The sequence below is a fragment of the Pristis pectinata genome, chromosome 4 (assembly GCF_009764475.1).
Source record: "Pristis pectinata isolate sPriPec2 chromosome 4, sPriPec2.1.pri, whole genome shotgun sequence".
Taxonomy (NCBI): domain Eukaryota; kingdom Metazoa; phylum Chordata; class Chondrichthyes; order Rhinopristiformes; family Pristidae; genus Pristis; species Pristis pectinata.
The window spans coordinates 108,791,023-108,806,702 of NC_067408.1; the positions used below are offsets into that span (position 1 = coordinate 108,791,023).

Sequence of the window (15,680 nt, forward strand, 5' to 3'; positions counted from 1 at the left end):
TTACTATCTCTGTGTATGACTTGGAGGAGGAGGTAGGGTATAAAGGATCCACATTTGCTGATGACATGAAAATAGGTGAGAGGACATGCTGTGATGAGGATATTTGCACTCTATAGCTGGATATAGATAGGTTGAGTGAGTGGGTAAGAACTTAACAAATGGAGTTCTTTGTGGGAAAGAATGGGGTCATGTATTTCAGGAGGAGGAGTCAAAAGGCAAGGTATCATCTTAATGGAGAGAATATACAGATGAATGAAGAACTGAGGGATTGAAGAGTCCTTGCACATGAAATATAACGTTAATGGGCAGGTGTAACAAATAACTAAGAAGGCAAGTGGCACATTGGTCACTGCTGGAAGGTTGAACTTCAAAAATAGAGAAGTATTTTTGGAATTGTACAGGATGCTTAGTGAGGCTCTTCTTGGAGTACAGCGTGCAGTTTTAGTCCCCTTATTTAAAAAAAAGGATATACCAGCATTGGCTAAAAAAGAACTAGACCCACGTCCTTTGGAGTTTAGAAGAATGAGGGGTGATCTTAGTGAAGCATATAAGGTCCTAAGAGTATGACAAGGTAGATGTTGAGATGCTTCTACTAGTGGGAGAGTCTTGAATGAGGGGACATAGTCACAAGGTAAGGAGGTGGTGATTTAAAACTGAGGTACACAGGAATTTCTTCTTGGTGAATCTATGGAATTCTCTAACCCAGAGGATTGCGAAGACTAGATTAATGGAGGTGACATGGGTGTGGGAAATGCAATTAGTAAGTTTGCAGATGACACAAACTGGTGTTAATTTTGAGGAAGGCAGTCTTTGGCTACAGAATTAAATTGATGAGTTGGTAAGATGGGCAGACAAATGGCAGATGGAGTTTAATACTGAAAAATGTGGGGTGATGCATTTTGGGAGAACAAACAAGGCTAAGATATACACAATGAATGACAGTATTTCTGGAAATACTGATGAATAGAGAGTCCCTGAAGGCAGCAGTACAGGTAGATAAAGTGGTAATAAGGCATATGGGATACTTGCCACTAGTAGCAGGGGCATAGAACACAAAAACAGGGAGGTAATGGTAGAACTTTATAAAATATTAGGCCACAGCTAGAATGCTGTATGCATTTGTGGTCACCACACTTTAGGAAGGTGGTGATAGTCTTGATGAGGATACAGCAGATTTATTGGGATGTTGTCTGGGATGGAGCATTTCACCCAAAGGGAGAGACTGAAGAGGCTGGATTTGCCTTTGTTGGAGTGGAGGAGGCTGTGGAGGGAAGGAGTGTCCTGACTGAGGTTTACAGAGCTTTGTGGGGCATTCGTGCAGTAGATGATGAGAAACTTCTTCCTTTACCAGATGTGTGGCTGCTGACTTGGTAGCAGAGGTTGTGGGTATGGGAGGTGCTGTCAAAATAGCCCAGCTGAGTAACTGCAGTGCCTTTTGTCCTGGGGCATTTTAATGTTCTTCCCGCTGCTCGATCTGCTGCCTTGTCTGGCTCAACAGGCACTGGAAAATGATTGGTGAGGTGGCATCTTGCCAATGTCATCGTGACCACCCTTCTATTATATTCCAGACTAATTAAACACAAGCAAATGCTTCCTGGTAAATAGATGAGATTATTTTGTCAACTTTGTGTAAAAGAAACCGACTGTTTGCAAATGATTAATAGGTGGCAATACATACAGGACGAAGTCATTGCACCTGACTTGCCCTGTTTCCATGAATATTGAAGTTCAACAGCTTAAGAAGTGGCAGATAAACTAAGCAAATATTTTGTGACTGTCTTCAGGAAGAAGACACAGAAAATTTTCTATAAGTGGTGGAGAACAAAGTCAAAGTCGGGTTTATTGTCGTCTTATATTGTCTGAGATGATGAGCTCAAAGAAATTACCATCAGCAAAAAATTAGTGTTGTAGTAATTAATGGGATGGAAAGGCAATCAATCCCAAAGACCTGATGAGGTGCATCCTGGATTATCTTCCAAGGTTCATAATTGGCTCAGCGGTGGGAAGCAGAGGGTGATGGTCACGGGTTGTTTCTCAGACTGAGGACCTGTGACTAGTGGTGCGCCACAGGGGTTGGCGCTGGGATCTTTGTTGTTTGTAACTTATATAAACGATTTGGATGTGAATGTACAAGGTATGGTTAGTTAGTTTGCGGATGATACCGAAATAGGTGGTGTTGTAGATGGTGTAGAAGGTTTTGAAAAATGACGGAGGATCTTATTCAGCTAGGTATGTGAGCGGAGAATTGGCAAATGGCTTTCAATCCAGGTAAACGTTAGGTATTGCATTTTGGGAGATCAAACCTGGGTAGGACTAATGCAGTGAATGGTCGGGCCCTGGGGGGTATTATGGAACAGAGGGACTTAGGAGTGCAAGTTCATAGTTCACTGAAAGCGGCGTCAGAAGCAGATAGGGTGGTGAAAAAGTTGTTTGGCATGCTGGCCTTCATCAATTTGGATATTGAGTAAAGGAGACACAGGAGATTCTGCAGATGCTGGAATGTTGTGTTCCATTGAGTAAAGGACTTGGGATGTTATGTTGCAGTTATATAAGACATTGGTGAGGCTTCACTTAAGAGTATTGTGTACGGTTTTGGTCACTATTAAAGGAAAAATGTTATTAAACTAGAAAGCGTGCAGAAAAGATTTACCAGGATGTTGCCTGGACTTGGGAGCCTGAGTTACAAGGAGAGGTTGTGTTGACTAGGACTTTATTCCCTGGAATGCAGGAGATTGAGGGGTGACCTGATAGAGGTGTATAAGATCATGAGGGGCATAGACAAGGTGAAAGCACATAGCCTTTTTCCCAGGGAGGGGGTGCTAAAAACATGAAGGTTTAAGACAAGAGATGAGAGATTTAAAAGGGACATCAGGGGCAGCTTCTTCACCAAAGGGTGGTGCATATTTGGAATGAGCTGTCAGAAATAGTGGTTGAGGCGGGCACAATAGCAACATTTAAAAGCCATCTAGATAAGTACATGGATAGGAGGGGCTTAGAGGGCTATGCACCAAACACGGGCAGATGGGACAAGCTCACTAGGCAACACACAGTTGGCATGGATGAGTTGGGCCGAAGGGCCTGTTTCCATGCTGTATCACTCTGCGACTCTATTCCATAGTTTCTAGAATGCAGGTGGAAGGTAACAAAAATAACTATTGAAGAAAGGAGGGAGCTACAGACAGCAGAAGTTGTTACACGGTACTTGGAAAACAATAATAGGATTAAGTAGAGTGAACGTGGATTTATAAAAGGGAACTCCTGTTTGATAGATCTGTTAGAGTTTGATATTTATTGGCAGAACAGATAAGGTGTATCAGTTGGTATGGTATATTTGGTTTTCAGAATGCCTTTGATAAGTTGCCATACATGAGATTTTTGAACAAAACTAGAACACTTGGTATCAGGGATAATATATTGGCATGGATTGAGGATTGGTTAATGGACTGAAATAAAGAGCAGGAATAAACGGGTCATTTTTGGGTTGAGGCATCATAACCTGGGCCGCCACAGGGTTTGATGCTGGGGCTCCAGCTGTTCACAATCTGTACAAGTAATTTCAGTGAGTGGATCAAGTGCGAGATATCCAAGTTTGTCGATGTCACAATGCTTGGTGACTTTGGAATTTTCTGTGCAAGAGAGCTGGGGGCTCAGTTGCTGAGTGCATTCAAAATGGAAACTGAGGGATTTTTAGGGAATTGAGAAATGTGGCATTAATATTAGAAAATGGCGCTGAGATAAAGATCATGAGATGCTGAACTCCTGCATCCATTTCATATGTTCTAATGTTCTGTCCTGTTACAAAGGCAACTAGTTCACTTTATCTATTTGAAAGAAAAGCCCAATTTCTTAAATATTTTCTCTTCTTTTAAATAAAAATGTTATCTTCATAGCTCAGCCCTGTAGATGATTTGTCTCTGTATTTGTCTACATTGTGCTGTGTCCGCAACTGAATGATTAAATCTGGGACTGTTTGAGTGTTTCCTTACTTGGAAATGTCGACACAGTTTTTCTTCTCTTCCTTCAGCCTCCAGCTTCTTATTATCAACCTTAATTCACTGGAAGGAGAAGCAAACCAAGGTCAGTGTCCTCTCCCAGGCATGGTGGTCCAAGTTACACTTGGTCAGTTACCTCGGGCAGGCCACATTGTTTGCCTGCCTAACATCAGATTCACAAAACTCCTCCTTCTGTGCTCAGTCAAGGGAAGAGATAACCAGGTGGACAGGAAAAAAAAAGTAGAGACACAAGAGACTGCGGATGCTGGAATCTGGAGTGACACATGAAAAGCTGGAGGAACTCAGCAGGCTAGGCAGCGTCTGTGGAGGGAAATGGACAGTTGACGTTTCGGATTGAGACCCTTTATCTGTACTGGTGATCCAGGTGAAGGGTCTTGACCTGAAATGTTGACTGTCCAATTCCCTCCATAGATGCTGCCTGACCTGCTGAGTTCCTCCAGAAAGAACCAAGTATGTGCTCAAAGTCTCCTTGAAAATTTGCAACAATCCCACTGAATCCTGGGAATCACTGGCCCATGACCACTCATGAGGCACCTTCTGCCTCATCTATGGAAGAGCCTGTGGTTTCCACAATGGCCTCATCAGCTGTCTCGGAACCCAAGAACTGGAGTGGAGGCAGGACGTTCTCAATCCTGAGGGACTGCCTAAGAAGTAGAATACCGTGTACGGGTCTGACCTCCCAACCTGAGGACATACTTGTGATAAGAGTGTGGCACCGGGTCACCGGATTGATTTCTGAGATGAAGGGTTGGTTGTACAACAAAAGGTTAAGCAGATTGGACATGTACTCTTTTGGGTTTTGAAGACTGAAAGGTGACCTCCTTGAAACATAGGGGCTTCAGGGTAGTTAAAGGGATGATGTTTTCCCTGGCTGGGGTGTTGAGAACCATGGGTCACTGTCTTAAAATAAGGGTTAGCTGTTCAAAACTAACTACCAGTTACCACTCTGGCAGACCTTCCCCCAACAACCTGCTTTGTTACAACACTGTCCATTTTTTCTGCCACCTCTTGCACAAGAGACAGACACTAATACTTCATTTTCATCTGAGCTTCCACCCCTGTCTCCTCACCCAGACTTGCTGTGCTACTAATTTAGACAAGTTGGCCAAGACTACAAAGCTAGTTATTAAAGAGAGGTCAGGCAATTTTACAGGTTTGTGCTATAAGGGCACTTATTGGAAGAGGTGTTGATTATAAACTGTAATTCATCAACTAAACACTTTCTTAGTCAGCACGACGTTTTGTAAATCAACTGAATATATACTGTAGATGTGGAACAAAAGGAATGCAAACTGGCCAAATGTAGTGTGGCACATTGTCGTGCAAAGTGCATACCTTTAGAAAGAGGCATTAAACTGAGGCCTCAAAGTGGTTGCAAACAATCCTGCATTATGATGTGGCTGGGTTTCCAGAATGAGACTTGTGCATGTCACAGCATCAAATAATTAGATTATTGAAGATTCTGGTACTGAAAGTATGGTTAAAAAAAAATGATCTTGTATTACACTGCGCTGAGTAAAATATCCCACCTCGGATTTTGGCACCTTGATGTGTTGCTGAAAGATTCACAGACTATGATCCTCTCTGCAGTCTCAGTTGGGCTGCCTTTTTGAGAAATGAAGTGACTGTGCACCGGAGGACAGGAAGTGTGTCTGCTTCTGTTATCAGACTGTGTTACTATTTATGAATGTATGCAGGTTTTCCTTGTAACCTCTCTGAAGTATGGATTGAATGCATGTTGTTTACAAGTTCCTTTCTCAAAAGGAAATGTGCAGAATGCCGACCCCTATTTCTTACTTGGTGCAAATTACACACCTTTCATTGAAGCCTTGTCTGTGATTGCAAAAGATCCCAGGACATTATTTAGCAGCACTGTATCAATAATAAATTGAAGTTGAACACTAGTTTCAATGTACATGGGAGAAATGTAATCAAGCTGAACTGGATGTTCAGACATAGAGGTGAGAGATAACAAAATTGAGCTTCTAACAATTTTATAGGATGTACCTAAAGGGGGATGTGAAGGTTAGGAATATCATCTAGTTTTTATTGTTTGTCCCTATTCCTACAATGCAATGTGTAACACTGCTTGTTCTTGAGACTGCACCCTGCAAAGATGAACTCATTTACTTTGGGGGTACTTTGTATCAGAAGGGAGGCAGCTTTCTACTCTCCTGGTCTCTGAGTCTTTTGAGCATTGTATATTTCCAGCCCCGTCAATTATGGAAATTAAATAATAGGAAGCACAAAATTTGGACTTGAGAAGCAGCCTGCTGGCTTTTCAGATGACCTTAAGAGGTTTAGAGTTGAGGAATAAATCCCTGCTTTGATAACATATCTTTTTCTTTATAAATTTGGTTTGTGGTTGATGCTAATCCCACCAACCTTGCCTGTTAGCCTCCCTGTACAGGTGCAATTGAATTGTAAATCGACCGATATATCAAAGGAATTTCTAAATATAATTTATGGGCATTTCTGCCCATGGAATCCCAAATCCTGAGCAGGAATGCTTTTGGATATTCTACAGAGGAGTGATGTAAACTTCTTTACTGTATTTTCAGGACAGGAACCCTTTTTTGATCTAATTATTAGAAGAACACATTTTTAATTCTTTAAAGATCACCTTCTCCATCGTCAGAGGGTCTTGGTGAAAGAATGTCAATGAGATAGCTCCAATCATTTCTGCAGGGTTGGTCCCAAGCTCCAAATTTAATACTTTATATTTCGTTACGAGGTAGAAGGAAGCTGTTCAGCTTCTAGGGGGAGCTTCTGGGATGCGCACCAAGCTGAAATCATGTATGACTGGGCGGACATTCACTTGGTCTCAGAGGCTGAGTGGTCCACCAGAAATGTGCTACGTTTTCAGCCGGGAGCAGTTATTAGAATTGCTGTCTCACAAACGGAGCCCCAGGTTCAATCCTGACCTTAGGTCTTGTCTGTGTGGAGCTTGCACCTCACTCTGTTGTTTTTATTCCGAAATAAACTTTATTGATCATAAAAAACAAACTATATACAAAAATAAAGCAGTGCAAACATTTAATTCATGTACGGATCAATCATTAGTGTTACCTTTTTATATTAAAAGAAAACACAGCACCGATGCCACACCGTGTGGCTCCCTGGGGTGCTACCCCCAATCCTATATTTACAATATTTAAGGGGCTTTCTCACCTGACCCTGCCCCTCCCCCTCCCTCCTCAGTGGCAGAAGAACCCTAAACTGTAGTCCTTCCCCACTGAGCCCTTGCGTTGGCTGCACCCAGCTTCAGTGCGTCCCTCAGCACGTGCTCCTGCAGCCTGGAATGTGCCAGTCAGCAGCATTCCCCTATGGACATCTCGCAGTGCTGGGCGACCAACAAGTTTTAGGCAGACCAAAGGGCGTCTTTCACTGAGTTGATGACCTTCCAGCAGCAGTTGATGTCCGTCTCTGTGTTTGTCCCCGGGAACAGCCCATAGATCAGAGAATCCTCTGTTGCACAGCTGCTGGGGATGAAACGTGACAAGGACCCTTGCATCTTTCGCCACACCCTCCTCTCAAACCCACAGCCCGCAAAGAGGTGGACAACTGTCTCGCCCACAGCGCAGTCCTCCTGAGGGCAGTGCGCGCTGGGAGTGATGTTTCAACCATGCAGGAAGGATCTAACTGAGAGGGCCCCTCTCACCGCCAGCCAAGCGAGGTCTTGGTTCTTGTTGGTGAGTTCTGGCGATGAGGCATTCTGCCAGATGGTCTGCACAGTCTGCTCAGGGAACCACCCCACAGTATCCATCGAGTCCTTCTCCTGCAGTGTCTGCAGGATGTTCCGTGCTGACCACTGCCTGATGGACTTATGGTCAAAGGTGTTGGTCTGGAAGAACTTTTCCACAAAGGACAGGTTGTGTGGCAATGTCCAGCTGACTGGGACATTGTGCGGCAAAGAGGCCAGGCCCATCCTTCGCAACACCGGGGACAGGTAGAACCTTGGTACGTAGTGACACTTGGTGCCCACGTACTTTGGTTCCACACACAGCCTGATGCAGCCACAGGTGAAGGTGGTCATCAGGATGAGGGCGACATTGGGGAGAATTTTGCCCCCATTGTCCAGGGACTTGTGCATGGTGACCTGTTGGACCTGCTCCATCTTGGATCCCCAGATGAACTGGAGGACGGCACGGGTGATTCCCAAGTCAGAGGAGCGAGGAACAGGCCACGCCTGCACCAAGTACAGCAGCCCTGAGAGCACCTCACCCCTGATAACCAAGTTCTTCCCAGTTATTGAGAGGGAGCACCGTTCCCACAGTCCCAGTTTCTGCTTCACCTTCCCAACCTCGCTCTAACTGTTTAGGTTTCCTCCGGGTGCTCTAGTTTCCTCCACAACCTAAAGATGTGTGGGTTGGGAAGTTAATTAGTCACTGGGAATTTCCCCTACAGTGTAGGTGAGTGGTAGAATCCAAGGGGAGTTGATGGGAATGTCAGAAGATTAAAAAATGGGATTCATGTTGGATTAGTGTAAGTGGGTGGTTGACGGTCTGTTCCGTGCTGTATGCCTATGATTGTAGATTAAGCAGCATTGTAATCAAATTTGCATGTCAATCATGTATGACCAAGAGCTGCTGACGAGAATAATATCTGCAGAATTATAACGTCTTTTTGCAATTTAATTCACATATGAGTAGCACAAATCGAAGATGATTTGTGTGGCGTTAACATCTTGGCTCCCAGGACTGCCTAACCCAGAGGATGTTCGGGCTTGAGTGAACTGCAGTCATGTCACAGCTAGTTTGTTCTCTATGGGCCATCATTGTTCTAGCATGTACAACGTGAATCGAACAGCGCTCCCTATTGATAACTGGGAAGAACTTGGTCATCAGGTGTGAGGTGCTCGCAGGGCTGCTGTACTTGGCGCAGGTGTGGCCTATTTCTCGCTCCTCTGGCTTGGGAATCACCCGCGCCGTCTTCCGTTTCATCTGGGGATCCAGGATGGAGTGGGTCCGACGGGTCACCATGCACAAGTCCCTGGACAATGGGGGTAAAGGTGTCCCCAATGTCGCCCTCCTCCTGATGACCACCTTCGTCTGTGGCTGCATCAGGCTGTGCGTGGAACCCAAGTATGTGGGCACCAAGTGTCACTACGTACCGAGGTTCTACCTGTCCTGGCTGTTGCGAAGGATGGGCCTGGCCCCATGGCCACATGGCGTCCCAGTCAGCTGGACGCTGCCGCGCTACCTGTCCTTTGTGGAAAAGTTCTTCCAGACCAATACCTTTGACCACAAGTCCATCAGGCAGTGGTCAGCACGGAACATCCTGCAGGCACTGCAGGAGAAGGACTCAATGGATACTGTGGGGTGGTTCCCTGAGCAGACTGTGCAGACCATCTGGCAGAATGTCTCATCGCCAGAACTCACCAACAAGCACCAAGACCTCGCTTGGCTGGCGGTGAGAGGGGCCCTCCCAGTCAGATCCTTCCTGTATGGTTGGAATCTCACTCCCAGCGCGCGTTGCCCCCAGGAGGACTGCGCTGGGGACGAGACGATCACCCACCTCTTTGCGGGCTGTGGGTTTGCGAGGAGGGTGTGGTGAAAGGTGCAAGGTTCCTTGTCACGGTTCATCCCCAGCAGCAGCGTAACAGAGGATTCTCTGATCTACGGGCTGTTCCTGGGGACACACACGGAGATGGACATCAACTGCTGCTGGAAGGTCATCAACTCGGTGAAAGACACTCTTTGGTCTGCCCGAAACTTGTTGGTCTTCCGGCACTGTGAGATGTCCGTAGGGGAATGCTGCTGACTGGCACATTCCAGGCTGCAGGAGCACGTGCTGAGGGACGCACTGAAGCTGGGTGCAGCCAACGCAAGGGCTCGGTGGGGAAGGACTACAGTTCAGGGTTCTTCTGCCAATGGAGAGGGAGGGGCGGGGTCAGGGAGAAAGCCCCTAAATATTGTAAATACGGGACTGGGTAGTCTTCAGGGAGCCACATGTGTGGCATCGGTGCTGTTTTTCTATATAAAAAGGTAACACTAATGAATGATCTGTACAAGAATGTAAAGGCTTGCACTGTTTTGTAATTGTATATAATTTTGTCTTTTATTATGAATAAAGTTTATGTTGTAAAAAAAAGGCCGAGGTTCCAGGAATAGGAAATCCCATTGCACTCCGGGTGTGCTGACGCCTGCGATGTCCCCAAATGCGGGATACTCGACTGCAGAATTTGTGGTAGTGGGGACTGCGTTCGCACTCTTCCCGGGTCATTAATTCAAAGGCAGAATTTACTCAAGTTTATCTGTTCACAATGACTCAGTGTCAGCTGATAACATTCCTGTACGGATCAATCATTAGCAGTGACAGGAGTGTACATGCTGAGGACCACACTGGGCAAGGACGACAGTTTAGGGTTCTTCTCCCTCTGCAGAGGGAGGGGCGGGATCAGGCGAGGAAGCCCCTCAAATATTGTAAATACAGGATTGGGGTATCATCCCAGGGAGCCACAACAGTGGCATCGGTGCTGTGTTCTTGTATATAAGAAGTACCACTAAGAATGGAACTGTACACGAATGTAAAGGTTTGAACTGTTTTATTATTTTATATAGTTTCTTTTATTATGAATAAAGTTTATTTTGTTAAAAAAAATGAATCCCTTTATTTTTGAAGTATCACAATGCTTGTTTTTCCTTTGGAATAATGGAGTGTTTACTGAGTGCAGACATGCAAGGGTAGATTCAATGCATCAGTGACAGTATCCCATTTGTCTGAGTGAGGTCCGTGTGGCGGGGGAGATCTCCCTATGTTTTACACGGGTCACTTCACTTGAGGGCCAGAAATTTCCCATTAAAAGCTAGAAGTTGCAGGAAAGTCCAAAGTCAAGATGACCAGTCTAACTTTCCAGAAATGCTGAATTAACTATAAGGAAGGAGGTGCCGAGTAAGAATTGCCCCCAAACGAGCAGGCAAATAGTTGAGCAACTTGACCATTATGCCTCGGTACTGGGATGTACTTAAGATGGTAGCAGCAAAATTGTGCAAAGCTAAATTTAACATGTATATGTTAGTGCAATGCTCCTCGGTGGAAGAAGAGTCAAATAATTGACTCCTGGTATGGACAGGAAATAACAATTAAGTAGCTTTCCTAATCTATGCTGAGGAGAGGGCAGCATTTTGACACGCTGGGTTTCTGAGGCAGCAGTGCCTGAATTGTCATCTGACGATATGATTTTGATGGACTCTATCTGTAACTCCCTGTCCTACTGTGGTAACACACCTTGTGATCTCTATTCACAACCTTGTGATGGAAATATACACAATGGAGCAGTGTACCGTTGTCGGTCCTGGTTGGTGACATTTGTTGTCGCGGTGAACAGGAAATGCCGAGATTACCTGGTCATTGATCTTCAGATCATGGCTGCATCATTGTATGAACCAGCACAGGAGCCTCAGCGGCACAGATCACACTATGTGGAAGAAGATTTCTGGACCCGACCATTTGTGGTCGAGACAACTTCAAAGCAAATATACAGAACAGGGAAATTGATTCTGCTCTCAACCACATTGGGATGGAGGTGAGGGGGGGGGGGGGCGGTGCTGGATGGTGGCAAATCTCCAGATGTCTGAATGATTAAATTCTGAGTATAGGTAGAGGGCAAGTCATGATTTAGTTTGCAGAGACAAGGCAGAGCTCATTTCCTCTTGTTGACCTAATGTAGCCTGATTTCAGCATTTCTGTCACCATCCCAGTTATGTCTCATAGAACATAGAAAATTACAGCACAGTACAGGCCCTTCGGCCCACAATGTTGTGCTGGCATTTTATCCTGCTCTAAGATCTATCTAACCCTTCCCTCCCACATAGCCCTCCATTTCTCTATCATTCATGTGTCTATCTAAGAGTTTCATAAATGTCCCTAATGTATCTGCCCCCACGACCTCTGCTGGCAGTGCGTTCCACGCACCCACCACTCTCTGTATAAAAAAAAACTTACCCCTGACATCCCCCTTGTATCTTCCTCCAATCACCTTAAAATTATGACCCCTCATGTTAGCCATTGTCGCCCTGGGAAAAAGTCTCTGACTGTCCACTCGATCTATACCTCTTATCATCTTGTACACCTCTATCAAGTCACCTCCCATCCTCCTCCTCTCCTAAGAGAAAAACTCTAGCTCACTCAGCCTATCCTCATAAGACATGCTCTCCAGTCCAGGCAACATCCTGGTAAATATCCTCTGCACCCTCTCTGAAGCTTCCACATCCTTTCTATAATGAGGCAACCAGAACTGAACACAATACTCCAAGTGTGGTCTGACCAGAGTTCTATCAGCTTCCTCTGTTCCAAAGGTGCCCATCTAAGCTAGTCCCATTTGCTTGCATTTGGCCTGTATCCCTCTAAACCTTTCCTGTCCATGTACCTTAATTGTCTTTTTAAATGTTCTTGTTGTACCTGCCTCAACCATTTCCTCTGGCAGCTCATTCCATACACACACCACCCTCTGAGTGAGGAAGTTGCCCCTCAGGCCTCTTTTAAATCTTCCCCCCCTCACCTTAAACCTATGCCCTCTAGGTTTCTCCCAGCCCTGGGAAAAAGACTGAGTGCATTCACCCTATCTATGCCCCTCAAGATTTTATACATCTCTATAAGATCACCTCTCTGTCTCCTACGCTCCAAGGAATAAAGTCTTAGCCTGCCTAACTTCTCCCTATAACTTGAGCCCCCGAGTCCTGGCAACTTTCTCGTAAGTGTCTTTTGTACCCTTTCCAGCTTAATGACATCTTTCCTGCAGTAGTGTAACCAAAATTGTGCACAATATTCCAGGGGCAGCCTCATCAATATCTTGTCCTATACTCCATGTCCTCCCACTTATTGCATATTCTTGTGTTGTACCTCCTTAATACTTCTCAGAATCAGGTTTATTATCACTGACATGTCGTAAAATTTGTTGTTTTGTGGCAGCAGTACAGTGCAAGACATAAAAATTACTACAAGTTACCAAAAAATAAATAAAATAGTGCAGAAGAGGAATAACGAGGTAGACTTCATGGGTTCGTGGACCGTTCAGACATGTCTAGATTAAATTCCATTTGACACATTTCTGTCCAATTCACTAGACTATCTACATCCTCAAGTAAAAAGCTTTCCTGCCTCCATAAAGCATCTTGGGCTGTTTATTGCTCTGTCTACAATGCAGTAAGCTTGTTGTATCTTCCAGAAGAGAACGGAAGAACAGAAATCAAAAAGACTTCCATTAATTCTATCCTGAAAATATTCCTTTGCTTTCATTTTCAATGTCTTTTTCCCCACACTGGATTAAAGAACTGCATTGTCAACCAGTGAGTAATATTTTCTGTAAAATAAATACACCCAGCAGTTAAATGTGGAAGAAAAGCGTTATTCAAAATATCATTATTTCATGAGTTAGTTATGTTAACAGTAAGGCTGATAGCTGCTGAATATAAAACAAATAATAGCATTTTTTCACGATTTTTAACGTACATTGTGAGCCTTAAAGTCAGAAACAATGGTTGTTCTCTTTGTGTGTGTGTGTGTGGGAAGAGAGTCTGATTGACATTTAGACTTGTAAGTATGAAAGAGAAATACAAAATGAGGCATTTTAATTGAGATAAATAACACTGGCAGTAAATCATAAGTTCTTCAAAGACATTTTCTTCCATAGAAGGAAAGGAGCATGAATATATTCATATTGGAATATTCTTGAGCCTGGCCGTTGGAAATCATATTAGCAACTTGTGTTTGTTCTTTGTTCTGTTTGACCTTTGAATTCTTTGTTCAAACCAATTGCATTTTCCATTGTGATAGAGAATGCCTTGTAGATAAATCAACTAAATAATTGAGGGTGGATTCTGTTTTTCTTTAAGGTATAAGTGTATGCTAAATGTTTGATAATGTATAAGATTATGAGAGCTAGATAGGTTGTTTTTCCCTTGACATTGGGGATCAAAAGCCAGGGAGCAGCAATTTAAAATTAATGATACATATAAATATTTGACTTAGAGCAACAGGATGAAGTCACTCAGACTCTTGAGCTTGTCATCAATAAGGTTATGGTTAATCAGATTGTAACCTCTTCTGCATTTCTGTCTCCACACAGTAACCTTTCATCTCCTTGCTTCTCAATTATATATCTACCTATGCATTTAAAATATCCAAAGACTCTGCTTACATTGTCTCTCAACCATTGAAAGAGTCAATTTTATCTCATCTCAGTCATAAATAAGTGACTCCTTACTCTGTAACACCGATCACTCATTCCAAGTTCTCCAGCAATAGGAAATACCCACTCCACATCCATCCTGTCAAGATCCTGCTTCAGTCAAGATTCCTCTCACTCTTCTAAACTCCAGTGGATGCAAGGAACAAAAAACAAACTGCTGGAGGAACTCAGCAGGTCAGGCAGCGTCTGTGGAGGGAAATGGACAGTCAGTGTTTCGGGTCTAGACCCTTCATCTGCTTATTTCCCTTTGCTCCAGATTCCTGCACCTGCAGTCTCTTGTATCTCCAGTGGATACAAGCCTAGCCTTGTGTGTCCAACTTTTCCTCAAGAGAAATTGCTGTTCCAGGTATTAGTCCAGTTAACCTTCTCCGAACTGCTTCCAGTGCTTTCACATCCTTCCTTCAATAAGGAGGTCAATACTATACACTCCTCCAGATGTGTCTCAGATATGTGGTCCCAAACTGGTGGATATCTGGTCGTCTCATTATAGGAAGGATGTGGAAGCATTGGAAAGGGTGCAGAGGAGATTTACCAGGATGCTGCCTGGTTTAGAGTGTATGCATTATGAGGAGAGACTAAGGGAGCTAGGGCTTTACTCTTTGGGGAGAAGGAGGATGAGAGGAGACATCAAAATATTAAGAGGAATAGATAGAGTGGACAGCCAGCGCCTCTTTCCCAGGGCACCAATGCTCAATACAAGAGGGCATGGCTTTAAAGTAATGGGTGGGAAGTTCAAGGGAGATATCAGAGGCAGGTTTTTTATCCAGAAAGTGGTTGGGGCATGGAATGCACTACCTGGGGTGGTGGTGGAGGCAGGTACATTGGTCAAATTCAAGAGATTACTAGATAAGCATATGGAGGAATTTAAAATAGAGGGATATGTGGGAGGAAGGGGTTAGCTAGTCTTAGGTGAGGTTTAAAGTTCGGCACAACATTGTGGGCCGAAGGGCCTTTATTGTGTTGTACTGTTCTATGTTCTATTAAACTCATCTCATGGTCAGCTCCAATAGGGGCTGGTGTGTGGTGGGGTTCAGCTTCAGACTGTTACCAGGGTGAGAGAGAAAATAAGCAATTAAACTTCCATTGAGATTCTGAAACCTGTACATCTACATCTGCATCCTTTTGTATCAGATTGGCTAAAGACCAGCTGCTGACATCATCTCCTCCGCCGATTTGCCTTTAATTTATGACCTTACACCCACACGCACTTATTGGTAAAATTTGCTTAAAGTCTTGACCAGTGAGTGCTGCACAGTACATCCATTAGCTGTGGGTCTCTTGAAGTGTGATGGAAGTACAAAGTCATATCGAGCTCCATGTTCATTTGTGAGGGGATGAAGGTGACGGGAGTTGCAATGAGTTTTGAGTGACGTTAATTGCTATTTGAGCAAAAAGAGATTGAGATTTACAATTTGATTAGCCTACACTTGTTTTATTTAGCCACGCTTTGCCACAGCATGGCTGCATCTAACTCA

General features: G+C 44.2%; 1 pseudogene; it reads left to right on the forward strand.

Annotated features, from left to right (window-relative positions):
* Positions 1-10,096: 10,096 nt before the first annotated feature.
* Positions 10,097-10,233, forward strand: LOC127570108 (uncharacterized; annotated as a pseudogene).
* Positions 10,234-15,680: the final 5,447 nt, after the last annotated feature.